This window comes from Manis pentadactyla, chromosome 6, assembly GCF_030020395.1.
Source record: "Manis pentadactyla isolate mManPen7 chromosome 6, mManPen7.hap1, whole genome shotgun sequence".
NCBI classification, from domain to species: domain Eukaryota; kingdom Metazoa; phylum Chordata; class Mammalia; order Pholidota; family Manidae; genus Manis; species Manis pentadactyla.
In genome coordinates, this window is record NC_080024.1 from 18,439,687 (window position 1) to 18,466,805 (window position 27,119).

Below are 27,119 nucleotides of genomic sequence, written 5' to 3' on the forward strand. Positions count from 1 at the left end.
TGCTGGTGTAGAAGCTGGATCAGAGGGTGAGTGAGGAAGCTGACCGCTTGGAGAAGGTGTCAGCGGGCAGCAGGAGCAAGTTTGTTTCTGTGGCTCACCTACCTTTTCTGGGGGCGGTGGGGAGCTGGCTCTCTAGGCAATGACATCATGGACACGGGACAAAATATGCTTTGCTGGGTCCCTGTAGCTCCAGTTTGCAGCCCTGGGTGAGGTCTATTGAATGCCAGCAGTAGGCAGAGGCATGTTTTATGGTTTTCTTTTTGTCTGGGCGTGGCAAGAAATAGGGAGGGCAAGGGTACTGGGTAGAGGAAGACACAGGCCCTCTCTTTTGCTCCTTCTGTGCGATCAGTGCTTTTGAGATGACTGAGGAACTCGGGGCAGCTCCAGGAGAGTGTTGATGTACTTGTCAGGGCCGAGTCACAAGGCAAAACACCCAGTGTGATTTCTAACTGAGGTATTTAACCCAAAGAATTCTTAGGCTTATTTGGGCTGTTGAGATGTAAGACCAAGAACTTAGCCAGAAGAAATCAGGATGGCTTCTGAATTAATTAAAGCTGTACCAGCTGCCAAAATGAACACAAACCCAAGAATGTATTGTAGCTCAAATACAGCATATTTTTTTCTAGTTCTCACACACTCAATATGGGTGTTTCTGATAACTGCCTAACTCTCTTCTAGGCAAAGTTTCAGGGACCCATGTTGCTTCTATTTTATGGCTTTGTAACGTCAGATGTGGCTTCCAAGTCTGCACATTCACCTGTATCAAGCCAGCAAAAGAAGAGAGACCAGGAAGTATGTGACCTTCTCCTGTGCCAGGCTTAGAGGTGACACTTGTGTGCTCGCATTCGATTGGCTGGAACTTAGGGGGACACATCTAACTGCAAGGGAGCCTGGGGAGTGTAGTCTAGTTGTGTGTCCAGGAAGAAGAGAGAAAGAGGAAGTAAGGAGGCGATTTCAGCTGCTTGTTCAGCAGGTCCTAAATAGATTAGCCTTTCAGCAGTCTCCTCCCATGGCCCTGAGAGCTTAGCTCCCTCCACAGGTATGTGCAAGGAAGAGGAGCCCTAAGAAATTGCAATTTATATTTTACTTCAACAAAACAAAGACTCGTGTTCCCCTGGTGCATTTGTTTTCAGAGAGGTTCCTCATTAATTCCAATCCCATTCCTGGGAAGAAAAAAAAAAGATGGCAGAGCAGACTTTTCCCACCTTTTCCCTTTTTTGTTTTTAATTAGTAAACTAATCCACACTCACTGACAAGAAGAAAAAACAATAACAAAATTCAGAGAGTATATTTGTTGTGAATATGTTTCTCCTATTTTTTGTTGTCTTTAGAGCTTGTTTATGGTGTCTTTTGCAGCAAATGTTTTATATTTTAATATTATAAACTTTGTTAAGTTTTGGTTGTGTATTTGTGTATTTCCCCTTCCCTACTCCAGAGTCATAAAACACAGTCCCCCATATTTTCTTTCAGTACTTTCATGTGCATATTGTTAGGGTTTTTAATCCATCTGGACCTTATTTTTATGAATGGCATGGCATAGAAATCTGACTTCATTAATTTTTTAAAAATCAGATGACTAGTTAATTGTCAATCCTTTTGTAATTATTTGAAATGATACTTTTATCATATCATAATTTCTTCATATACATGATATATTGGTTTCATATTGCTATTGTAACAGATCACACAAATTTAGTGGCTTAAAGCAGCACAAATGTATTATCTTTCAATTCTAGAGCTCAGAGTCTACAGTGGTTTCATGGGGCCAAAATCAAGGTGTTGGCAGGGTTACATTTCTTCCGGAGGCTCGAGGGGAGAGTCTGTTGCCTTGCTTTTTCCAGCTGCCCACATTCCTTGGCTTATGGCCCCCTTCCATTTTAAAGTCAGCAATCAGTAAGTCTTTCTTACACCGAGTCACTCTGGTGAAGCTGACTTTCATGACCTCCTCTTTCACTTGTCAGGAAGTTTATGATTACATCAGGCCTACCTAGATAATCCAGGATAATCTCCTGTCCTCATTCAAGGTTGGTCGATTAATTCCAACTGCAACCTGATTTCCCCTCTGTCGTGGTATGGGCTGATTCTTGTTGCCTCATAATTCATATCTTGAAGTCCTAACTGCCAGTACCTCAGAAAGTGACTGTATCTGGAGAAAGGGTCCTTCGAGAGGTAATTCAGGTTACATGGGTGGGCCTTAGCGCAATCTTTACTTTGCCTTTATGAAAAGAGGTAATTTGGACATACCGAGAGAAAACAGGGATGCACGAACACAGAACAAAAGACAACATGCAGAGGCAGTAATAGGGTGGCCATCTGCAAGCCAGGGAGAGAGGCCTCAGAAGAAATGAACTCTGCTGGTGCCTTGATCTTGGAACTTTCATCCTTCACAACTGTGAGAAAATAAATTTCTGTTGTTTAAGTTACCTAGCCTGTAGTGTTGGTTACAGCGACCCTAGGAAAGTATTATGCCAGGTAACACACCAGATTCGCAGGCTCCAAGGGTTAAGAGGGGGCAGTGGGGACCTTTGGAAGCCATTATTATGCCTACCACATGCTAGCTGATTTGTAGGTGTTCTAGTCTGTTGCATAGATCTATTCATTTATTCCTGAGACAGCACCACATTTTAAAAAGTACTAGGGTGTTATAATTATTTTATCTGATAGAGTGAATTCCCTTTTGTGTCCTTTGTTTTCATTTACCCTTTGTTTTCTTGTTTTTTTAAATGCACTTGTTCTTCCATATCAACTTTAGAAGCATCTTGTCAAGTTTCTTGAAATTTGTGATTGCCTAAAATTTATAGATTAATCTGGGACAACTGACATCTTTATATGAACACAGTATTTTTTTCTATTTCATCAGGTCTTCTGTATGACTTCATAATGTCCTTGGACATTTCCTGGTAGTAGGCTTTTCAGAGGTACTTTATGATTGGCATTAACACTGGGAATAAGTCAATTCTTCTTCCTTTCCAGAAGAAAAACAGGCCTGGAGAGGGAAAGGACTTATGTGACCACGTGGGATCAGGGAGTGGACTCTAGTGGACACAGGCCTCTGGTTCCTAACCCTCATGCTCTCTCCTTGGCCAAATGGAGCCTCTAAGGCAGCTTCCATTAGGTCCAGGATGCAGTGTTCTGATTTAGGTCAGTGCTCACGCGTCCACTAGAACAATGCTGGGCCAGGCCTGGGAACAGGCTGCCTTCAAGGTCAGGATGGTTGAGAGGTCACGTAAGGGTTCTTTCTCTTTCACAGTCAGAAGCATGATAGGGCAGAGGGTGGGTAAGGAGAAGCTGAGGAGCAAGCAACAGAACATCTACATGCTTCTTAGCCCTGGCCCATCAGGTAACTATCAGGAAGGAGTGTGTGCACATAAAAAGAAAGAATAAGTAGAGCTCTTGTTCACCATTCTCAAGAAATAAAAATCCAACTGCCGCTCACTGGGGAGCAGTACATAGACCCCAGGCTCTTTATTAGGATGACTAAAAAGATTAAGAATGATAAAAGAGTGACAGCAGGTTAATTTGGCCACGGAAGAGAATGTGACCCCGAGGGTCAGGGACACAGAGGGGAGTGACGGAAGACTGGGTCTCCCTCAGTTGCTCAGATCCCCTCCCTACATGGCCCCAGCTGCAAGAGTAGCATCAGGGCTGAGCTTGACCTTGACAGTTTACCTGGATACTCTTAGGCCCCTTTCAGGGGCTGTCCGGTTTGGATTCCCTGGGCCTCTTACATAGCCTTATGCAGGGGACAGATCCACTGGCTACACTCAAGGATTCCACATTTGCAAATACTTTGGGGGATTTCCAAATATCTTTCAGCAGCTGCATTCTTTAGATGGCTGATGTCTAAAAAATTTGGGGAATATTGTTTATTCTCAAACAAAGAGAGGTTTTTCAGCTCCTAAACCTAATCCATATCTGAAGGCCTCAATTTCAAAACCCAGGAAGTGGAGGTGTGAGAAGGAAGTTATTACCTGATTCAACACTGTTCAGTAATCCTAGAAGTCTTAGTGCCCAGGCATCTAGGATAGTTTGCATTTTAGGATATGGCCCTTCCCCTGACCCCTCTAGGCTGATGGGTTAGATTAGGAACCATTGAAACAATAGAGACCTAATGTGTCAATAGTGGTAAAGGTGTAAATGCTCAGGAGGCAGGGATGTGCAGGAAAAGGGGAGGAGGTCTTTCATTTTCTCCCAGGAGCAGATAGAAGGCTGTTGCTACCCTATGGGCACAGAGGAAATGCTCTAACAACAAATTAAACGTTAGATCTATTTGTTCATTCATTCAGCCATTCATTTGTCCATCCATCCATCCAGTATATCCATGCATGCACTGAATGAATAGCGTTTGAATGATTTGGAGTTGTGAAATGCCTTGCTAAGAAATTTGGAGTCAGTCCTAGAGTTAGTGAGGAACCATGAAAGATTCTTGGGTGAGGGAGCAGTTTGATGCAAAAAATGATTTAGGGAGAGGGAAGCAGCATAAGGATAGATATGAGGGGCAGAGGCCAGATGTGATCCTCTGCCAGGGCTCCCCAGTGAGTTTGAATACATGTCTTTCCTGGTTGAGCCACATTCTGGTCCTGATTTAAAAAGGGTCAGCAAATTAAGAAAGATGTAAGAACTAGCTAGAAGCCTGAGAGAACAAGATACCTGATGTGATGTGTTCAGTGGACTTGTCTGTTCAACAAGTATTTGCTGGCCACATTCTCCTTAATTTTCCTGGTCATTTTTCTTTTACATTCTAGCCCACAGGGTCCTGTGCTCCCTGGAAGGATTGTTAGAAAAGGAATGGCTAGGGCTGGGTGTTGGGGCTGCATTTGTTACACATTTCAAGTTACTCCAGCAATTTAGTAATTTGGTGTATGGAATAGGTTTGGGGGTTGAGGAGGGTACATTGTGTATGCACAGATGTGGGGACAGAGGAGATGGGGGTCTGTTGAGGAATAAGCACCAAGAACCAACATTCGGGGCAGTGGGAAGAGAGACCCTTCTCCCTTGTCTTTAATTAAGTAGTTACTTGCACAAGTCTCTGTGTTGGGGGCCCTGTGGAGTTCATTGCTGATCCCTGCCTTCCAGAGGATTACGGCAAGGGGTAGGGGAAGGAGCAAGAGATTTACAGTCACACAGATCTGCTTACCAGCTGTGTGACCTGGGCCCTGCTGGCCTTGAGCTCTCTGAGCCTCAGTTTCTTAACTGGAAAATGAGGATCATAATATCATCTGACTCATGGTTATTTTGGTAACTAAACACAATAAGGTATGTGAGAATGACTTCGTGGAATGTCAATCACTAAAGATTGAATATGAATAACAACATGGAGTTTTCTAATGTAATTGCCATTATCTTTGAATGCAAGCACATTAGCATCCTTCCCAATTCTTCAGTGGCGATATTCTGGAGGGACTAAAGTCCAGGAATGACAAGATGACTCAGGTTCCTCAGTATTTACAAGTGGAGGAATGTGTTCTCAGCCGCATGGTGAATCCATGAGTTATGGGTGAAGATTGTGCCTTTTTAGGAATGTGCACAGGTCATTTTTTACATTTTATGACCCTGTATCGGTTTTTAAAATAGAATTGATTATGCTATTATATCTAGTTGACCTTCTCCTGTGTGTGTGTGTGTGTGTGTGTGTGTGTGTGTATCTGTGTGTGTGTGTGTTTTGTTTTGTGACTAAACTCTGAAAAAGTAAAACACTACTTCCAAATGGTTGGCGTTAGAGGAAGTGGGGGGGAGACATGACCCCAAGTTGAACCTTAAAGAGATGAGGGGCAGAACTCCATAGCTCTCAGGAAATGTGGGGGCCACCTTCCACTTGACCCTTGTCTGGAAGGAAGGCTTCCTTGCTCGTCAGTTTACCGTCTTTGCCTTACAGAGAACTGGCCACTTGCTCACCATCAATGCAGAGCTGCAGGACCAGGGCTGGTTCCTCTCCTGTTGTGCACACATGGGGGGACCCTGTGGTGGTGGAGGCTGAGCAGGAAGAAGCATTTTTCCAGGTACCAGGTCCTGCTCCTGGGGGAATGAAGGGTGTGAACATTTTCTTTTTAGTTATAGTTTTTCCTGTTCAGCAGCTGATAATCTCCCTTTCTGTTGAAGGCATGGATTCAGTTAATACTGGGGATTTTTTCCTGTTAAATTGTTGAAGTGCAAAATAACAACCCCTTTGCTAGTTAAGGATATTTATTTCAAGTCCTAAATAAGTTTCAGTCTTTCTTTCACCACTTTTCTCCTCCTAGTGTACCCCTCCCCTTTGGAACTTGGGAAAATCCAATTTCCTTCCTGCCTTAATCTCTCTCTGGCGTTTGCACTGGCTCTGCTCTGCGCGCACCTGCTCCTTCCAGCTGTGAGATTCCTTTTGGTAAAATACTTTGTGTCCTGCCAAGTTGTCGATGGACAAGACCCCCATGGCCGCTTCCTGCCTCTCTTAATGAACACAGTTGCTCTCTTCCACCAGGTCCCCAGGAGTTCCACGCTTCAATCTGTTAGCCAGTGGTGGTTTCCATGTTGGGAGTGAGACTCCTGTCCTGGGTCCCCAAGTGCCTGCTCTTGACTGAGGCAAGAATTTGAAATCTAGCACTCCCCGTGCTGGCACTAAGTGCTTTGAGCTTTACAGCCCGAGCTCCTGTATCATAGGAACGTCAGGCTAAGCAGAGAGACTCCAGATCTGCCGTCTCCCCAGACTTGGGGCTAAACTATCATTATTAATGACAGCAATCACCACCCAGAACTCAGGTCATAAATAGTAAGTGTCTTTCAACAGTCACAAGAATGGCTGCAAACATTCATCAATTACACACCTCTTGAAATAGCCATGGGAATGAATAGCAGAACTATTAGGGCCAATTTCTATTCTTCAGGTCAATGCTAACAGTGTAGTTTTATTTAAAAAGAGCAGTCGAAAGCAGCACCAACTTCAATGACAATAACAGATATTCTACAAAAAGGATTCCATAGCTAAATAAATTTGGAAAACTCGGTTATAAAAAAATAGTTAAATAGAGTTCTTTACCGAAAGACTTCTCTGAGTGTTTAGTGTACTCATGTGCATTGGGAATTTCCAAGAAAGGTAAAATTTGTGTTTCCCCAAAGTATTTGACCTTAACATTTTCTCCTTTTGGCATGCCATGTTACATCTTGCAGTACACTATTCAGTGGTATGCTAGAGATAAATCTAACGACTGTCTCTCCAGTGGGGGAGAAAAGCTGTAAGTAGTAATGTTTGCTGATTTCCAAGGTGTAAATGTTCCCACTCTGGCTGATTTCAAGCTATCAACATGAAATTGCTGAATATGGAGTTGGGGTGAGATGCATACAACCTAGGCTCTCATAGCTGGTAACAGGTGGCTCAAGCAATTCTCCTCTTTCCACCATGAATGAGGATGTGAACAAAAGCCATGGATGTGACTGGTGTTGGCTCCCATAGTAAAGCAGGAACAGAATATGAAAGAAAATTTCCAGTCCACCTAATGTTTACTCACTTGTGTAATCAAGTGGACTTTCTCTGCCTGATACCAGCTGATGATGGAGAGCGATTCTCTGATGAAGTTTCGTGGCCCTCTGAACTGGTATGGAGAACCGCTCTAGAGCAGGGCTGTTACAACTTGACTGGTCTCTATGCTGCCTGAGGATAGATGCCGCAGTGCCTGTCTACTCTTTGGACAGCTTTGCGACCTCCTATTTAGCTGAGGTCAGCATAACCTTCCTGACCAACCTCCATGCTGACACTAGAGCAACTCCCTGTGACCCTGACCAGTCCGTGTTGGACGCTCTTCACATAGGTCATCTGATAACAGAAAGGCAATATATTAGATTTATGTCTCAGCAGCATTTGACGTAGTAGAGAACTTCCTTCTTTTTAAATCATTTTCTTCTTTTAGATTTGAAGATAACACGCTCTCTCCTGGTTTGCCCCCTGCCTCTTCAGCCGCTTCTACTTTGCTGGTTTCTACACTTGCTGTCTAAATGCTTGGATTCTTCAGTCCTGGTTTCTCCTCCCCTCCCCTCCTGTCTCCTCTCCCTAGATGATCTAATCCATTCCCCTGGATTTAAATGTCACCATTATTCTAATGATCCCCAAATTTAATTTTGAAACCAGACATCTTCTCTGAGCTCCAGACTTATATAACCAACAACCTACTTGGCCTCTTCATCTGGATGGTCTACAAGTTTCTCAACTTCAGCTTGTGCAGAAAGGAACTTAATGTCCCCTCCACCCTTTCTTAGGGTCTCTCTTGGCCTTCCTTATCTCAAGAAATAGTGTTTCCTTCCATCTAGTTGCTTGAGTCCGAAATCTAGGAATCTTTTTTTTTTTAGATTCTTAGCAAATAGCTTATTTCAAGAACAAAACACTTCTACACTTTCCCCATGGGTTATCTTATTCACGTCCATACCCAGTACTACTCTCAGATCTCTATGTTCAGCCCAGGCTACCTAACCCCATCTCTGCCTCAGCTTGGAATTATTCTTCATTCAACGTTTTTCTTATTTCCCACAACTAGTCTGTCAGTCTTGAATGAACTCTACCTTTTCCTTTAATCCTGAGGATCATTGTCTTATATTACAGCCAAGCTCTGAAACATTTTTCTGGGCCCATATTCTACTGCTTGGACTTATCAAGAAGAAAGACTTAAGAGAGATGTGTCAGCTTAATTATACTCAATTAGATTATCTTTTGATGCTTCTCTAGACCCATAGGGCACCAAGTTCCCTCAGTGCCCTCCCTGTCCAACAGATGCCAAATGGGCTTCTCTTTGTTCAGTGGATCCTAGTTAGTCAGCTCCTTTCACATTTCCCTTATATTCAGTCACTGTCCTGTGGCCTGTGCCATCCAATCCTCGCTCCCAAACATAGAAGGGAGGTTCAGTGGGACAAGGCATCTTTGGAAAATTCAGATAAGTGAGGTATAATCTTTACAGAATACTGGTTTATTCTTTCTTTCTTTTATGACTGTATTTCTATGGTGATTTTCTGTGAATCCCTATCTAACCTTTGGGAAGTAGGGGATTCCAAGGAATTTTTCCCTATTTTAAGATAGAGAACTGAGACTCAGGTTGTGACTGGACACTCAGGGTCATAAAGACAGAGCAACAGAGCCATATGGTTCTTCTGATCCCATTTCTGGTAGGTAGGGATAATGCCAAAGTTCAAGTTCCCCCAAGAGCATGGCTGTGTTGAGGGACGGGCATAAGGAAGGGCATATCCAGGTTCGATGGGGCCTTACGCTTGTACAATTTGGGGGCCCTCTTTAAGAAAAAGAATACAAAATTCTATACAAAAGTGACTATCTAGTTGGAATGAGAAAAGTCACAATAAACTACAAATTCAAAAATGCTTACAAAATACCATGAGCACCACAGAATCCAGAAAATAACCTTTACAGTTTAATTCATTAATTAACAGATGAACTGTTTAATGCCTTTTTCTATACTGTTGGCTAAATACTTTTTCATTGCTTTTCTATAGACCAACAATTTGTTAAAATTTTCTACACTGAGAATACAAAGATAATTTAGCCTTTTTTATGTTGATTACAATTTACTTTTTATCATTGATCTCAGTATATTCTCTGTCCATTTTATAACTTATTATGGGCTATGCCATGTAATTTTTAGGGTTTTCAAATTAAATCATATTTAAAAATCACATTTTTAGAGTTTCCTAAATTTGGGAACACCTCAGTAACTTTTCTCTCGAAAGTGAGCTTTGAGATTTAAGACATGTCAGCTTTTTTTTTTTTTTGAGATTTAAAATTTTTCATTGTAGTAATACAGTTAACATAAAATTTACCATGTTAACCATTCTTTAAGAGTACAGTTCAGTAGTGTTAAGTACAACCATGTTGCACCACCAATGCTTGGAACTCTTCACCTTGTGAAACTGAAATTCTTCAACCATTAAACTACAACTCCTCCTACCTGCTCCCACCCCATCCCTAACCCCTGGTAACCACCGTTCTACTTTTGGTCTTTATGAATTTGACTACCATAGGTAGTTCATGTAAGTGAAATAATACACTTTTTGTGTATTATTGTGTCTGGCTATTTCACTTAACACAATGTCTTGAAGGTGCATCCATACCTAATGTGCCAGAATTTCCTTCCTTTTTAAGGCTGAATAGTATTCCATTGACTGTACATACCACATTTTGTTTACCCATTCATCCATCCATGAACATTTGGGTGCCTCCACCCTTTGGCTATTGAATAATGCTTTGAATAATCCTGTTATGATCATGGGTGTACAAATATCTCTTTGAGACCATGTTTTCAATTATTTTGAGTATATACCCCAAAGTGGAATTGCTAAATAATATGTTAATTCTATTTTAAATTTTTTGAAGAATCACCATTGTTTTTCATAGTGGTTGTGCCATTTTGCATCCCTACCAATAATACACAAGGGTTCCAATTTTTCCGCATTCTTGCCAATACTTGTCCCTTTTTTCCTTTTCCTTTTTTTTTTTGATATTTATCATCCTCATGGATGTGAGGTGATACCTCATTGTGGTTTTGGTTTGTGCTCCCATAATGATCAGTGATGTTGAGCATCTTTTCATGGGCTTGTTGACTGTCTCTGTTACTTTGTATTATCTTTTTTGGAGAAATATCTATTCAGGTCCTTTGCCCATTTTTCAGTCAAGTTGTTGGTTGTTGATCAGGCTTTCTTGAGCAGTGATTAATTTTAAATGCCCCTTGAATTAATTACACTCATTAGCCAACTTGCCTTTCATGGTGTTTTTGTAGTAGCATATTGTGAATTTTGTTACTTTTCAGGGCCAATACAATAAGCACAAAATTAAACTCTTTTGTTCCAATGTTTATATAATTTTCTTTTCTTTTAAAATTGAACTACCTAACAATCTTAGACTATTTGTTACTTCTATTTAAAATAAATCTCTTTTAATGAATTACTGCTTTTGGAAAGACCAATTTCTTTTTGTTGCTACAATTCAGTGTTCATGTCAGAGTCATCTCCTTTGATTTCAAGTAGAAATCTCTGAAAACTAATTTCATTGTATAATATGTTTATAATTGTATAGAGTTATCAAGTGTACTCCTGCTAAGAGAACCCTTCCATTTTGCCTAGGGACTAATGAGAACTGATTCCCCACTTACATTTCTGTGCTTCTGACAATGGAATACTTTTCCAATGTTTAATTACTGTCTCCTATTTCAAACCTTCAACCTTCATTCTTCCACAGTGTGCAGATACTCCCAATTCTAGTGTCATAGGAGACATAAATGTCACGATAGGCCCTCTGCCCTGGCACCGTCATGCCGTGACGCTGGGCGGGTCAGTAGAGTGGGGAGTAGGAGTTTTTCTGGGAGCTGTTCCTGCAGTGGGACAGCTGGAATTATGAAGAGGAGAAACTGTGAGCCACGTGGTATATCTCACTAAACCAAAATAAAGTGTACCTTAAATTCAACTCTCTTTTAGCTAATTCCCCAAATCCAGCATCACCTGATATTAGAAGATGTGGGACTGAAGAAAAGTCAGAATGGAGACAGTGGTCTTAACTGATCATGGTTAAAGTACCCTTTTTTTTTTTTTTGCAAATTTTGCAAAAAAAACCACACCATGTGAAACATCTTTCCAGAGTCTTGAAAGAAACTGGCTATGCAACTGAGGGACCCTAAGGTCCAACTTCATTAGCTTCAGGGTGAATGTGGTCCGGCTTAGGTGGGCAAGTCGAGCCCTTCTGCTTTCCCAGCCGGGCGAGATGAGGGATGTGAGGAGGGGCAATGATCTGGTCAGTTTGCACCTGGCGGGTTCAGGCTCCTGAGTCAGGACCCAGAGCGTTTCCCAGCCTTCCTGCTTTTCTTCTGCAATCACACACCACATGCTCTGTATTCCTGGAATGGCCCATTTTGGCTGGAGACCATGGATTTCCTGGTAAAATGTCAGCAAGCTGTGATATTTTTATTTTACTATCCCACCATTCTTCACCTACAACGAATGTCCCATTAATTGCTTTAGCATGAACCCCGGCTGACATTCCCCATTCCTAAGGGTCTCTCAGTCCCAGCCTCACAGTAAACTCAAGACATCCACATGGCGCTGCCAGACGTGGCAGCTGGAATCCAGACATCATGGCCTATTTGAGCAATTAGCTGAGCTCCCATTCTGGGCTGGCCTCATTAGGGGTGTCCAGATGTCCACTGCTAGAGCTCCTTCCATCCCTGGGGGCCAGCTGTCTCTCCAGGTGAAGCCAAAGTGCTGTGTGTGGGAGGCATGTCGGAGCCCAGAGAGCCCTTCCTCATTTTCAAGGCTGCTAATTGAAGGGGAGTGGGAATTGCAGAGGCCGTGGCCGTGGCTGTCTGGCTCCTAAAGCTCTCTGGTTTCCCATGTACAACTGCCATCTGCATAGCTCTCCCCATCTGGGGACAAGCCCAGCTGCCACAGCTCAGTTGATCGGGAAGGGTGTTCAGGCACAGTCATGCTGTTCGTCTGCTGCTGGGCTCCCACCGTGACTAAATGTGAACATCTGGAAAAGGGCAGGGCAGGGCCGGGACAAGGAGGAGAAAGGCGGGGGAGGATTAAACCTGCTCTGTCTCTATGGGAAGGTTTTCCTTGGTAATGCGTGCCTCTTCTTTCCCATGTGGTGGGAACTGGGGGAAAAGAGAATTTCATCCTAGAACAACCTGACCGAGAGCCCAGCCAGAGGTACCAGCTGTTACAAGGGCCTCCAATGCTCTCTAGTAGGGAGATCCTTCACGTCATAGTCTATGTGAATGGTGCTCTCTGGGGCTTTGGGGTGCATACCTGTGTGTCCATCTCACGCTGGCCCTGCCAGTTAGACACAAACTGGACCATGGGGCTTGTATTAGCTTGGCTGTTCCCAGAAGCAGACTTTGAGATAAGGATTTGGGCACAAGGCATTCATTGGAGGTGATGCCAGAAGAACCAGTAGGGAGTGAGAAAACAAGATGGGGAAGGCAAGCAAGAAAGCTGTGTCATGCATGGGCTGGGTTTAGGGTGACCGATCATCCTCCTTACCAGGCACTGAGGGCTCCCTGGGCCATGGGACTTCCAGTGCTAAACTGGGAAAATTAGGAAAAGTGGGACATGTGTTAGTAACTAGGTCACTGCTACAGACAACTGGGCTCAATCAAGTCAATGGGGGATCAGATGGTTGACTGTGTAGATCAGCTTAGACTTGTCCCCCGAAGGGCAAAGAAGCTGGAGTATTTATTCCTGAACTCCTGCCTGTCATTGGTTGAGGGCTGCTTTGAGTGGTGTTACTTCTGTGATGGTTCTGGCCTGCCTGCCCTGAAATAGGAAAGGAAAGGAACCCAGAAATGAGCACAATACAGACCCAGCCTTCAAACAGCCTGGTGTAACCAGAAGAAAATCTTAGTGGTCAAGTGCTCCCTGAAATGTGCCTTCTTGCATGGACTTTTATTCTCCGCAGTTGTCATTCTATCACTAATCTCCATTCCAGTCCCATCTAGGTTCTTCTGCCCCATCTCCCTGTATTCCTGGGAAGGCTGCCATCGAGGAAAGGATGTGGCAGAACATGTGGTGGCAGCAGGAAGCTGGTAGTTGAACACTGCTGTGCCTGGTGGGCAGAGGAGCCCGGTTTGATCCCTGCATAGGCCGCCCACAGAGGCATAATCCTTCAGGGTGGCAATCCCTGTTTCATAATCTCTGCTCTGCAGAGCCCTGGGTCCGAGGTGGATTGGCTCTGTGGTAGGGAGAATAATGGCTCCCCAGAGATGTCCACACTTAATCTGTGGAACCAGTGAATATTTTGTGTTACACGGCAAAGGGGAATTAAAGGTGTTAATAACTGACCTTAAATTAGGCAGATTATTCTGGCTTATCCAACTGGGGCCAGTGCAATCACAAGGGTCCTTAAAAGTGGATTAGAGGGCAGAAAAGGAGAGGCAGAGAGGAAGGCAAGTTAAAGAGAGGCAGCGCCACTGGCTTTGAAGGTGGACAAAGGGGGGCATATGGACAGCCTCTAGAAGCTGGAAAAGGCAAGGAAAAAGTTTCTCCCCTAGAGAAAACAACACAGCCTTGTTGGCACTGTGATTTTAGCTCAGGGAGACCTGTGTTGCGTTTCTAACCTCTGGGCCATTAGATAATAGTTTGTGTCATTTTAAGCTACTAAATTTGTGTGATTTGTTATTGCATCAATGGCACAATAGTATAGGCTCTGGCCCCTTCAAAACAACTTTGCTTTGTTCTGTTTTACTCTTTTGTGCTTCCAAGTAAGATTTCATCTAAACTTGGAATTCTCAGGCTGAAAATCTGAAAGCCAATGAACCAGGCCAGTGCAGTCCCTGCCTTCTTAGAGTTGACAGTCTGGTGGGGGAAATTGAGAATGCAGTAAGGCATGGGCAATGGACTCCAGAGAGAATGCACTAGAAACAGGATTCTTGGTATGCATGGGGAATAACTATGGCTTTCTGGAATTGAAGCCCAGTCTTAAGGTTTGAGTTTGGTTTCCTGCAGGAGAATGAATTCATAGGGCTACTGCTAGGTCCCTGGAAATGACTGTTGAACAGAATTGAATTTAGCTGAACATGGATGGGGAAGTAGGCTCTTAATTTACATCTACACCCCAAGTAAGCCTCGGTCTGATTTCATCTGGGAAGGCTTTGTTAATTGAGGTTCTGTGAGTATCCATCCCCAAGACCTTCCTGGAGGAGCAGAGTCAGCTTTCCTGTTGGGTCTATCTCTAACTTGTCAGGTTCCTTCCACATGTCAGTCACATGATTCCCAAGACCTTTTCCTGTGGTCACTGATATCTCTTCAGTGACCCTTGGGTCTGAATTAATTTATTTGTTGAGTACATGCATCACTCAGCATGATATTTGTATATGCACTAGAGCAATTGTCAAGTTGCATAGCAGTTTGTGTTATTTTATTGGCTTGCACTGTTGGACTATGAGCAGGCTGAAGATCCACTGTCTTATTCAGTTTTGTAGAGTGACAGTTCTCAGCAAAGTGCTGGGGGCTTGGCATACTCTAGTGGCTTGGTGGATGTTTGTGAATGAATTAATAAATAAGCCTTTGCCCTGACTGGCTCTCGAAGTTGGTGTTTCCTTCCGGGGAAATACAAAGGTAGGAGTTGTTCATTCTGACTCAGAGTGGAATGCTTTATGGAACACGTGGCGGTTGAGCTGGTTCCTAAGAAAGGAGTAGAGCAGAAGGGTAGTGGTGGTAGTGGGGGATGGTGGTGGTGGTGTTGTGGGTGAGGAGGAGAATGATGGGCCCAAGTGCAGAGTGTGCTTGGGGCCTGCTGACCAGACTGGTGTGGCTGGGGCACAGAGGGCATGTACCAGCTCAATGTGGATTCAGTTTAGGATTGCAGGCTGGGTACAGATCATGAAGGGATTTCAATTTAGTGCCAGGAAAGCTTTGGAGGATATGAGAAAGTGGGTTTTGGTGACAGAAGTTGTAGGAGTTTAGTGCAGATATTTGGAAGAGTTTTCCCCAAGTTAATGGGCCTGAGTTACTAATCTTTAGGTATTTCAAAATAACTCTTGAGTTGCCTTCCTGGGGATCTTTTAGGCATGGAACTTGTTGGGGCTCTAGGAAAGAATCTGTGTAGTTTCTCAGGTGTCTCCAGTACTAAGAAGCTCTGGTTTGTGACTTTTCCTCTTAGGAGTAAGCCTGTGTGGATATTCTATCCTGGGAGAGGATCTGAGGTTGGGTATCTCTCCTGGAATCAGCCAGAGATTTCCAGGCCTTCGGAGGATATTAGTTATTGGTCTGGTGTAGCCTCTTGAGTCCAGGGGGTGATGAGTTACACTGAGGTTTGTGCAATACGTGATGACTTGGCTCAGGAGTTCCAGCTCTATGTCCTTTGTGACATGACCCAAGAGGAATTCACAAGAGGTTCTAGAAGGCTTCCAGGAAGTATGCTGAGAAAGAGTGGTAAAGTTTTGGACTTTCTCTCCCTGGATAACCATTGTGCCCCTGGTACAGGTGGAAAGGAATTCTCTCTGAAGAATAGAAATCTTGATTCTAGGAGCTGGATCATCTGAGTCCTCTTTTTCTTCGTTTCTAAGCCTAGGGTTGGCTGGGGACCTTGGCCTTGAATCACGCAAATGAGAAAAGGGCTTTATCCTTTCTCTGGCTCTGGACAGCTTCCATTCCTGATAGAATAATGAAAGCCCATGGATCGTTCAGGCTAGGTTGAGAGAGGATAGTCTGCTGGTTTGGGGCAAGTGGAGCCCAAGTGAGCTTAGATGGGCCAAGGGGAATCTGGGGTACATTAGAGAGGAAATATAAAGGTTGAAGTCACCTGTCCTTACTCACCAGAGAAAGGTGGGGCAGCAGAATCTCTGTCCTATCTGGATGGCTTTCCAGTATCCCCCTGATTTGTCCCACCTGCCTCATCCTTCCCTTTCTTGGATAATCTTGACAAACATTTTCCAGAAGGTTGGAGGGTGGGGGGAGACATATCCTTTAGGACTTTTCCTAGACCCAGGCTTGGGGCACAAAATGCCATAACATGATTGGTGGCCCTCATTCATTAGGTACTTGTCCCTTACCTTTGCAGATTCACATCTGCTGGGTTCCCCCCCACCACCAAAAAAAGATACATGCAGAGGACTGTTCGATCTATTTGAGAATGTGCATATATTTGGTTGATGAAATACTCTGGGAGATGTTGGTCTTCATTGTCTTGCTTGCCATCAAATCATAGATCCTAGAGTCCTTGAGTTGTAGACCTAGAAGGTACTCTCGACAGAGATGACCTTGGTCTCCCTTGGTCAGACACGTGGAATGTGTGAGGCCCCGAGAGGTCGGGCTTCCTCAGAGTGACACAGTGTGAGTCTCAGGTTCCATGTGAGGCTGGAGACCTAGCTGAGAGCAGGCTGGACTGGCAGGGAGTATTTTTCCAAAAGCCAGAAATGAGATGATCATTTGAATACCAATCCTGAAGGAGGACAGGAAAGAAGAACTGGTGATGGGAATAACTCTCCTAGAACAGAGACTCTCCCCCTCAAGCTGTCACTTACCCTGGGTGGGGAGCTCCCTCCATGCATGGTTTGCTTTTGAAAACCGTGTGCTGAGTCTGTGTATCTGGGCTTGGAAAACTGTCAGAAGACAGAGCAAGGTTTCCAGATCCCTGGAATCTAAGGGACTCCTTGGGACCCTGCAGAACTTTCCCATTAGCTGGGAGTTGGGTTGTGCTTATTGTGCTGTCTTCCTTGTGTCCTGCATGGCTTAACTGAGAATTTTTGTTAAAATATTAAGGCCACAAAATAGATAGCCTTCCCTCTTTTTGGGTTAGAGTCTTCAGTGCCCAGAAGGGGGATCTGGCCTGATTTCCAAGGGAATCTGCAAAGGAAGGCTATTTTTCTTAGAGGAGATTAGAATTTGGCTCCAAGTTGCTTTTATTTCTCTTCCCCACCTCTTTGTTTTGTATTCCAATAGTTATTCCCTCTAATTAAATTGCTAAATCAGGTTTAGTTACCTGGATGTGATGGGAGAATCAAAATGCAGATTGTCTTTCAAATTTCCTTCTAAGAATGTTAGCATGATTTTTCTATTGCAGTACTGCAAACCCGCTACCTTTGGAGAGCTAGAAACAGGCACAGAGATTTAAAAAAAACCTCCACTCTCCATTTTATATTTTATTTACACTTTATATCACTGTATCCCCAAAGTTGGGTGGCACGCATAATGTCTAAGAGACCCAAAGAGAAGCTTTGTTAAAAATAGTTTGCCCTAGATTTCACTCAGGGAAGATTCGCTTGGAGTTCTACTCTTACCCTTAACCACTGATGCTGATGTGGTCTTGGACAAGCAAGTTTATTTCTCTGGACCTTTGTCTCTTCTTGTGCAAAATGAAAGAGCTTGTTTAGGTGGTCTTTGTAGTTCCTTCCCTTCCCAACACTCCCAGCTCTGTGCTCTGTCCTGGCCCTGCCTTCTCCCTGCACCACCGCTGTTCCAGCACGCAGGCCTGCTAATGTGTGGATTTATGGGGGCACTGGCTTTCCCCAGCAGCTCATTTCTGCTGTTTATTACCAGAGAGGCAGGAGTCATTAGCCTGCTTTGCTTATTGAAGGCTTTACTCCTGAGATTTTAGGTAGTGATGGCAGGTTTAGCTCCCAGGACTGACGGCAGCAAAATTTCTGGTTGCACTCCATTAATCCTAGAACTGAAAAGTGACTTCAGGGGCCACTGGGGGTGGGGAGGAGAACAGAATACCTTGAACCTTAATAGTTGCTGATCTCAATTGAGTTGGGCAGGGGTGGGGGCATGCGGGGGAATATGCAGGCTGGGAAGATGAGTTCTGCCTCAGTTTCTTCTTTCTACTGGGATTTGTATTGTCAGGTTATTAGTGGGAGTTGAGGGAGTAGCTATAACATTATGGGGGAAGGAAATGGGTAAATCATGAAAAAAATCATTCTGTGGATGGAGGAGAATAGGAAGAAGGAAGTAGACTCTGCCTAGAATTAGTTCTAGCTGGTTAACCTCAGCCTTTATTAGCTCTATAGGCCTCTAGATATTTGCAAAGGGACACAGAGTAATACTGACTCTATACAGCCACGGTATTTTCAACAGGCACCCAAAGATTCTGTAATTTGAAATCTGAAGAGTAGAGAGACTTCCTCCCAGGAGCTGACATATCTAGAATTTCTGCCATATCAGTAAGTACAGGAACTGAGGATTTTGTGTAGCATCAATCCTGTGAGATGCTTGGAAAAAAAGGGTATGTCCCAGTAAATTCTGAAAATACTGCAAATTCCTTTCTTGGAGAGTAACGTTATCTAATACTATTATAAAAGCTCAGAATCCTGCTGAGTAAGGGGAACTATTTAGTTTTGCTTAAGCTTCAGGCACCCAAGTGTATTTGAGGATAGAACCACTTACTTTTGACCATCCCATATAACTAGCATTCTGTGGATCAGGCTTTAGGAAATGCTGCCGCAGGGTGAACTCTGCCCTTGGAAACTATTGATCTGGATCTTCTTTGTCGCACAGACACAGACCTGGCTCAGGGTCTCTGTGAGGTGGGATTTCATTTCTTTCTAGATCCTTGGAAAGGAATACATGGATTTTTATCTCATTTTTGATAAATTGACCAAAGACATCCTAAAATGCCAAGTTCAAGGTAAAAACCAAAAGTAAATAAAATGAAAAAAAGTGGATATTGTTCATTGGTGTGATAGCTGGAGAGGAATACTATACCACTACCATTTGGGAGGTGCACTATCTGAAGAGGGAGGAAATAGAACAGCTAAGTGGGTGGAGGTGAGGGCAGGCTGCCTAAATTAATTCTTCCAGCTGGAGACTGAGAGAGAGAGAAACTGCAATGCAGGCTGTTTTCAGCTAGATTCTTTAGAACATAGAGCCTGAGGCAAAACATGCTGACTTTTTTTTGGCAAGTGGAATCCGAGGGCAGCAAGAGTGAGAGGTAAAGATGATGAGGCAGGAAAGGAAGGAAAGAAGAAAGAAAAGCTGAAGTGGCACATCACAGAGTTGGTCTCACACAACGAGCCATTTGGGCACACGAGAAATCTTTGGAGAGGTGTAAGGCCTAGTCCTGGAATACCTTGAAGCAGTCCTTTGGAAGTTGTGGTCTGGAGAGCAGAGAAGGAGGAAGAATTTACTGGCTAGAGCCTGTCCATTGTCTGCCTCTCCTTATTCAGAGTTTGCCCCTTTAGGCAGCTGCTGGGAAAGGCGGAACCTGCATAAAGGCTGCTGGGTCAGACCTTAGTGCTGGAACTGCTGAGGCTCCATGGTCCCCAGAATACCCACCCCAGAACAGGCATGCCAGAGGCCACGCCAAGACCCAGTTCCTGCCCCGTGGGCTGGCTGAGCCTGCTGGTAGTTTTAGAAGATGAGATGATGTAATAGTAGTGGACAAAACTCTCCACTAAGCAAGCATCTGAGGTCTGTGGGCAGCTAGGGCTAAGCAACTCTGGAGAGAAAATAAACTGAGTCTGGTACCCAGACTATCTGGAGAACTAGAAATGGATATAATCCCTCTGGAAGGAGAATACAGTGAGTTGCTGTTTTCCAATGTCAGCATTTGGGCCCTAGGCATGATGGTATAGAGTGGGTAAGACGGGATAGGTAGTCAAGATGTCAACTGTCAACCATCCCACACTGTTCTCTGGAGTTTGGCAGAGGCCACGCCGATGCAATAGAGAGTGCACAGGAGCCATTTTCCACGCTCCCCCGAAGCTCAGATCTCCAGTCTGGCCCAGGAGGAGGGAGGCCTTAAATGCTGGGAGTCAGTTTGCCTGTCCTAGCTTTCAGACTATGACAAGTTTATTTTGGTTCAACCTCAGATCATCTACTCCCAGACACCAATGCCTCCTTTATGCGGAAACCTTCCATTTCTCTGTGGTCTACAGCCTAACACCTGGCAAGGCCCTATCCAGCTGGGAGGCCATCTAGAGTTACAGTTTCATAGGGGCTCACAAAGTTGTTTTCCCCAAGCCTCTCAAGTGTTTTGCAAAAGAAAAACAAAAGGAAAGAAAAGAAAGGAAAACAACCCCCTACCCCCATTTTACCACATAACTCAGGGAAGGACTCAGTACCTTTTGAATCTCTGGCCTATAGGGACAGAGCATCCTTTCCTTCTGGAACGTTCTGCACTTAGCAGGGTACTTTAGAGCCATGGGGCAAAGTGAGGCTTAGTTGGGATCAGAGGCCTGTGGTGGGCACAAGATCTTGGGGCTGGGCTGAGTTGGACCTTGAGCTCCTTTCCAGTTGCCATTTTCATATTATAGGCTGTTGGCTGGCTCAGAGTTGTTACATAACTTGTCTAAGGTCGCACAGCAACATGAAAAGCACTGGATTCAAACTCAGAGTTATCTGAATCCAGTCTGTCTGAATCTCTTCCTTGTTCTATAGGCTAATGCTTCAAGGCTCTCAAGCTTGGCAGTGAAGACAGGTGTGCCTCTTGGAGGTCTTGAGATCCTTGCAGCTTGATAGCATATGTAGTCTCCAGAGGTGAACATTCCTAAGGTGAGATCAATGTAGAATCTGGGAAATGTTAAGGCTTTTTATTGCTATCCTCTCCTTGTTCCCATCAGAGACCCTCCTATGAGCCTAGAAAAAGTTCTTAGGGTAGTCCTGCCTGTAAGTTAGGGCTGGTTTCCTTGTGACTTAGGGAGTTTCTGACTTGTGCCTGGGCTTGGTGTCTATTTGCTATATGATTGTGTACTACGGTGGTCATCTCCTGGCTTCTGAGCATGATGGTTCCTAAAGGAAGACCACAGCAGAGGAAAATGTTCTTGCTTGCTTTTGTTCTGTTCAGTAATTATAAGATTCATCTAAGTACCATTTATTAGTGCATTTGAATACAAGTAGAACACATGAAAAATTGCTCTAATTTTCACTTTGCTTTGAAGGACCTTCCAGACAATTAATATTATTGCTTGACAAACAGCTCAGGCCATTTTCAGCATGACTGTTATTCCATCTAAAAGAAAGAAGATCCTAGCACCAAAGTTCTCTAAAGCAGGCCCTTAACCCTGCCTCAATATGCAACAATTTAAGCTAAAAATACAGTGTGTGTCCCTTGGCAATTCTTAGATACTGTTTCATTTCAGAGGCAGAAGGAGTTTACTTCCTCTTTATAAAGATCAATATGACTTCTCTTTGGAAATTTAGAAAAATATTCAATTATAAAATGTTGGTTCTAGGAAGGATCTTTGAAAACGTCTAGCACATTGATTTTTAAGTATGTTTCATGAAGACCTGGGACTTCATTAAAGTTTCAGGGATTACTGCAAACATTTAATTTACTCACATTTCATTCTGAAAAACTTATAAACTATTTTAAAAGCTCTAATCAAAACATCAGACATTATATACCACATTTGAGTATATGTATTATGTAATGCATTTGAGAACTCCAAAAAGTTCATTTGTGTTGCTAGCTTATGAGGGTAATGGTAATTACTGTAAAAGATGACACAATGGATCAAATATCTTAGGAGAACAAAGCCTGAAATTGGTGTTTCTGAATGCTGGGAAGCTCTCCTTCCAGCAGAGATGTGGGGGCCCAGGCTCCTTCTATCCTGTGGCTCCACCATCTTTCACTTTGGACTTCCATGTTTTATGTCCCTCTGCATCAAGTCAGCAGAAGGGCAAAGAACATGGAAAATTGTGTGTTGGAGGTTCTTTGAGGATTGTGTGCATCTTTCCACTCATATGTAGTTAGCTGGAAATCTGTCACATGACCACATCTAACTGCAAAGGACTCTGAGAAATGTAGCCTACCAGCTAACCAGTCTTTGCCTTACCAGGTTATTCTTTTAGGCACATACTTGGAAATCATAACTGTTTATCTGAGGAATAACCATTGTTAAACCATTCATCTGTGTGAATCTGAATTTTGAGACAGTGTAGTTAAGCTTAACATTAAGGCATCACTTTTTATTCATCGTACTGGATCTGATTTTTTTATTCATCATAGCAGCCTCATTCATCTCCTTGTTCATGTAAGTATCAAGTAAATATATATGTCAACTTAGGAAATATTGTATGCTGATGAGATAGTCCTTTTATTGCTCTATAAAATATGAAGTTCTGTCAAAAAGCCTTGAAAAAGTAACTGATCAGGTGTAATTTCCTCATTTTATATGAAAGAGTGATGCAGAGAGAATAGGATACTTGCCCAAGGTCACACATTGATAAAGAAACAGCTAGTATTGGAACTCAGACTTCCTAGCTCTTAGTCTAGTGCCTTTTTTTTATTTCAACTTGTTCCAGGGCTTTGTGGCCCTCATAACTTGGATGCTTTCCAGTCCATTTTCATTTTCTCAGTCTGTGTGTGAGAGAACAGCTGAAACCTGAGGGTTGTTGATTCTGTCATAAGATTTAATCTCTTGCATTTTTGGTCCAGCTGCTTCATGAATTAGTGTTCAAGAAGCATTTGTTGAACACCTATTATAAGCCACTCAATGTGCTGGAAGCTGAGGATGCAGTGGTTCAACAGATACCTTTCCATAAGGGTCTTTCAGTCTAGCAGAGGAGCTAGAGAGTAACAATGAAACAAAAGTGTAAATGTATATATTTGCAAATAAGTGCTATGAAGGAAGCAAGCAAGAGACCAAGAGAGAAAAATGGGTAGGTGAGCATATTCAGATCATGTGATCAGGGACCAATGGGCTCCTTGGCTTGATCCAGGACACATTCCAGATTTGGAATGTCAATGAGCCCCCAAGTCAATGAGCCACAGTCGTGGAAAGAATGGCTTCCTTCCCTCTGAATGTTACAGTGAGATTCTTGGCCTGACAATGTACGTTCTCTGTGTTTAGTACAGCATAAGCAACATAAAACTGTTGGAGGTTGCAGAATGTGCACAGATGTTAAAAAAAATACAAATAATTAAAAGATGAAAGTGAGTCAAGATCCCTCCAAGAACTAAATATGAAAAGGGTTTTCCCTGATGGCTGATGAAGTAGCTAAATAAAATGTGAAAGACAAATAGCTTTTCCATTTTCATACAGGGATAATTTGGGGGAAATTTTTATGAAATATTCACTGGCATGCTTAGTGTCTTTCCCTTTTCTCTGATTTTTTTTACATCTGCAACCTGTTTCAGAACTTTCCTACGCAGATGAAAATGAAGACAGAGGATGCAAGATCATGCAGGGGGTGGGTACTAGAGTGAACACAGACCATGGGATAATGAACATAGAAGTGTGTGTGTGTGTGTGTGCATGTGTATGTGGTATATGTCCATGTGCATGGTGTGTATGTGTAATAGCATGTATGTGGTGTGTAGGGTGTGTGTGTATAGTGTGTATGTGTGAGTGTGTGGTATGTGCATATATATGGTGTGTGGTGTGTGTGCATGTTTGTGTGACTGGCACATGCTGGTCAGCTGATAAAAGGGCCTGAAAGCCAGTGCTAAGGAGGAGAGCATAGTGGGTGTTACCCAAGTTTCTTTGAAAGGGACTGGGAGTAAGCATGTGACATCTTAGAATGCGAGGATGCTAGATATAAAAGGGACCTGAAAGAGTACCTGGTCAACTGCCTCCTCCATTTCCTACGTGAGAAGGCTGAGGCCCTAGAGGGAAATTGATATGCTCAAGGTCATAGGGTAGGTATGTACATGGAACCACCACTGAACCTTAGCGGCGCTGTTCCCACCCCAGTTTCATGCCAGGACATTACGGGGCCAGAGAAGGATGCTGTCAGTGAGGAGCCTTGGAGCAGGGGTTAGTTTAAAATTAAAAAAAAAAATTCTATTCCAGAGACAAAGCCATACTTTACACTTGCTTTGGGGGCCAGAATGATATGGCTAATAACGGAAAAGGGATGGAGACTGAAAACATAGGCCACTGTAGGTGACCACTCTTGCCTGGTGGACACAGATAACGTGATTTCATATAGAAGACTGGGTGAAAGAGTGCAATTGTTTTTAAACATCCTAAATTGAAATTGTGACCCTGGTAAGACCCATATATGTACCCATACCTTATGGGTATGTGATACTTTTCTTTTTTTTAATGAGATTTCCTTTTTTTTTCTTTTTCTCAAGACATTGTACAAAGCAACTGAGTTCATTTATTTTGGGTGAAGACAAGGAATCTAACATAATGATTTTTTGTCTTTGAAGGGTCTGTGTCCTCTCTTTTCTCTCTATCCATTCTTCTGGCTTCAAGTACCAGGTGCATGTGGATGACTACTAAATCCACATTCCTTTTGTGGGTGCCCTCCTTTGGAAATTCATCTTCACCACCTTTTCCCAAAGTAATCCCCAAGTCAACAGCCCTCCCCTGCCTTAGGCTGAGTTCTCTATAAAGCAGACCTGAGACAGAGACTTACATGTTGTGTTAGGGTTCTCCAGAAGAACAGAACCAATAGGATGTATATTTATATAGAAAAAGATTTATTTTAAGGAACTGGCTCATGCCATTATGGAGGCTGTAAAGTCCAAAATCTGCAGGGTGAGCTGACAGGTGACTGATCCAGGGAGAGCTGATGTGGCAGTTGAGATATGAAGGCCATCTGATGGCATAATTCCCTCTTGTTTGGGAGATGGCAGTTTTTAGTCCATGCAACCCTTCAACTGATTGAACGAGACCCACCTGCATTATGGAGGGTGCTGTGTTTTACTCAAAGCCCATTGATTTAAATGTTAATCTCATCCAAAAACACCCTCCCAGATATATCCAAGAATAATGTTTGACAACAAATCTGGGTACAGTGGCCCAGCCTAGGTGCCCATAGAATTAACTGTCACATGTAAATAGTGATTTGGGAAAAGGATCCTGAAGAGAAGTGAGGGAAAGGAGAATGGGACAGGAAGGAGGGAGATTCGGTACATCAGGCTGGCCCTGGGCTCCTGGGTGATCCAGCCTGTAGCACCTTCCGAGAAGGGGGAGCCTTTTTCCACCATCCCCATCCTCTACTGGGTCAATCTCTTGCTCTTCTGGGTTGTGCACACGTGAAGGCCCAGCAGGCATGCAGGCCACTGCAGGCCACAGGAGAAGGTGCAAGAACCGCAGGGAAAGTGGCCAGGTGAGAGGTGAGGTGGAGCCGGGTTGCATCTGCTCCAGAATGGTGGACGCTGCCCAGAACTGGAGCTGAAGCCTTGGCTAGAGTCAGAGGTGAGGCTGAGAAGCTTGAGATGCTCAGGAGGTGACAGTTACCTTCCTCTCAACGGCCCTCTGCTCCTGAAGCCCTTGTGTTGGGGGCTGACATTACCAAGCCTTGAAGTCTCCCTAGACTCCTCCATTTCCCTTATCACTCATATCCTATTAAGTTCACCTACTTCCCTTTGTCCTCTTTCTAATATATATCATACATGTATTCCTTCTCTCCAGCTCCTGTTTTGCTACCACTGCCCATCAAATCTTCCCGAGCTCTTTTCTGGGTTTTTGAAACAATTTTTCCAACTAGTCTCCCTGCCTGTAGCCTTGGATATCTCCCAGAGCAGTATCTCTAAAATGCACGTCTGACTGTGGAATGTCTCTTGCTTAAAACCTCTCACCACTCTGAAGTTTGAAGACTACGTTTCTTCAGGCCTCAGATTAGCACACAAGGCCCTTTGTAATACCCTGTCTTCCTCTCATTCTCTTGCAACACTGCTCCTCGGATGCTGTGTGCTTGTCTAGGGAAGAGCCTTTGGAGGCTACTCAGGACAGCGTGCTCTGTCATGCTCGATGCCTGTGGTCATGGTGCACCCTCTGCCTGGAATGTTCTCTCTCCTCCCTACTGCTCCATCCCCAGCCCAAGTTTACCGAGTGAACACGTACTCCGAGCCTCATCTCGTGCCACCTGTACTATGAAATTGTCCTGAGCCCTCCAGATGTAGAACTGACCAAGTTTAATGTCTTTCCTGAAATTTTACAGACATCCTTCATTAAATCCATACAATATTTAATTACACTCATTCTTAACATGTCTGTCTTCCTCAAACAAGTAGTAAGTGCCTTGACAGCAGGGATTCTATTCTGGCCATCTCTTTGCTTCCATGTCATGTTAATAAAGCTCAACCTAACACAAATAGATGCTCAGTAAGATGGTTGCAGGTGAGGAGCTGAGGCTCAGAAGGGACTGTGTTTAATCACTAGTTAAAGGGGTCCAACTGAGACGGTGGGGCAGGATGCTGGGAGTTATCCCATCACATCCTCAGGAACAGGTGAGGGCCTTGTGCATCTGAAATGTGGTAGGGACTGACCTGGCTGAATGAAGGGGGGGCTACATTTGCCACTGTGCGGCTCCCCCGCCTTACAGGCTGAGTCTTAAGAAGCCAAATGCAGCCCGAGCAGAAGCTGAGTTCCTGAGGTCTGGCCAGGATAGGATTGTCTTGGCCCATGTCCCGAAGAGCCGGCGCTTCTAGGTTCTGAGAATTTGTTCTCTAATCTCTGCTTACAGGACTCCAAGCGTCTGGAGTCTGCATGAAAGGGGCCTTTGTCTGATGTGGGAATGGCTTTGGGGGCTAATCTCTCCTTGGATGCATTTTAATTCACTTTAATGACTCTGCCTCCTGTCAGGCTTTTCTTCCAGGGAGGTGGTTTTGTTAAAGAGATTAGAAGGAGCGAACATGAGCCCCCAAATCTACCCTTCCTCAGGGGTGCTGCTCCAGGGAAAGCAGCGTTCTGCGAAATGTATTAGGGTGCTCTGGGAGGACACGGGGAAGAAGCAGAGTAGAGAGTAGGTACGTTCTGTATCTCGTA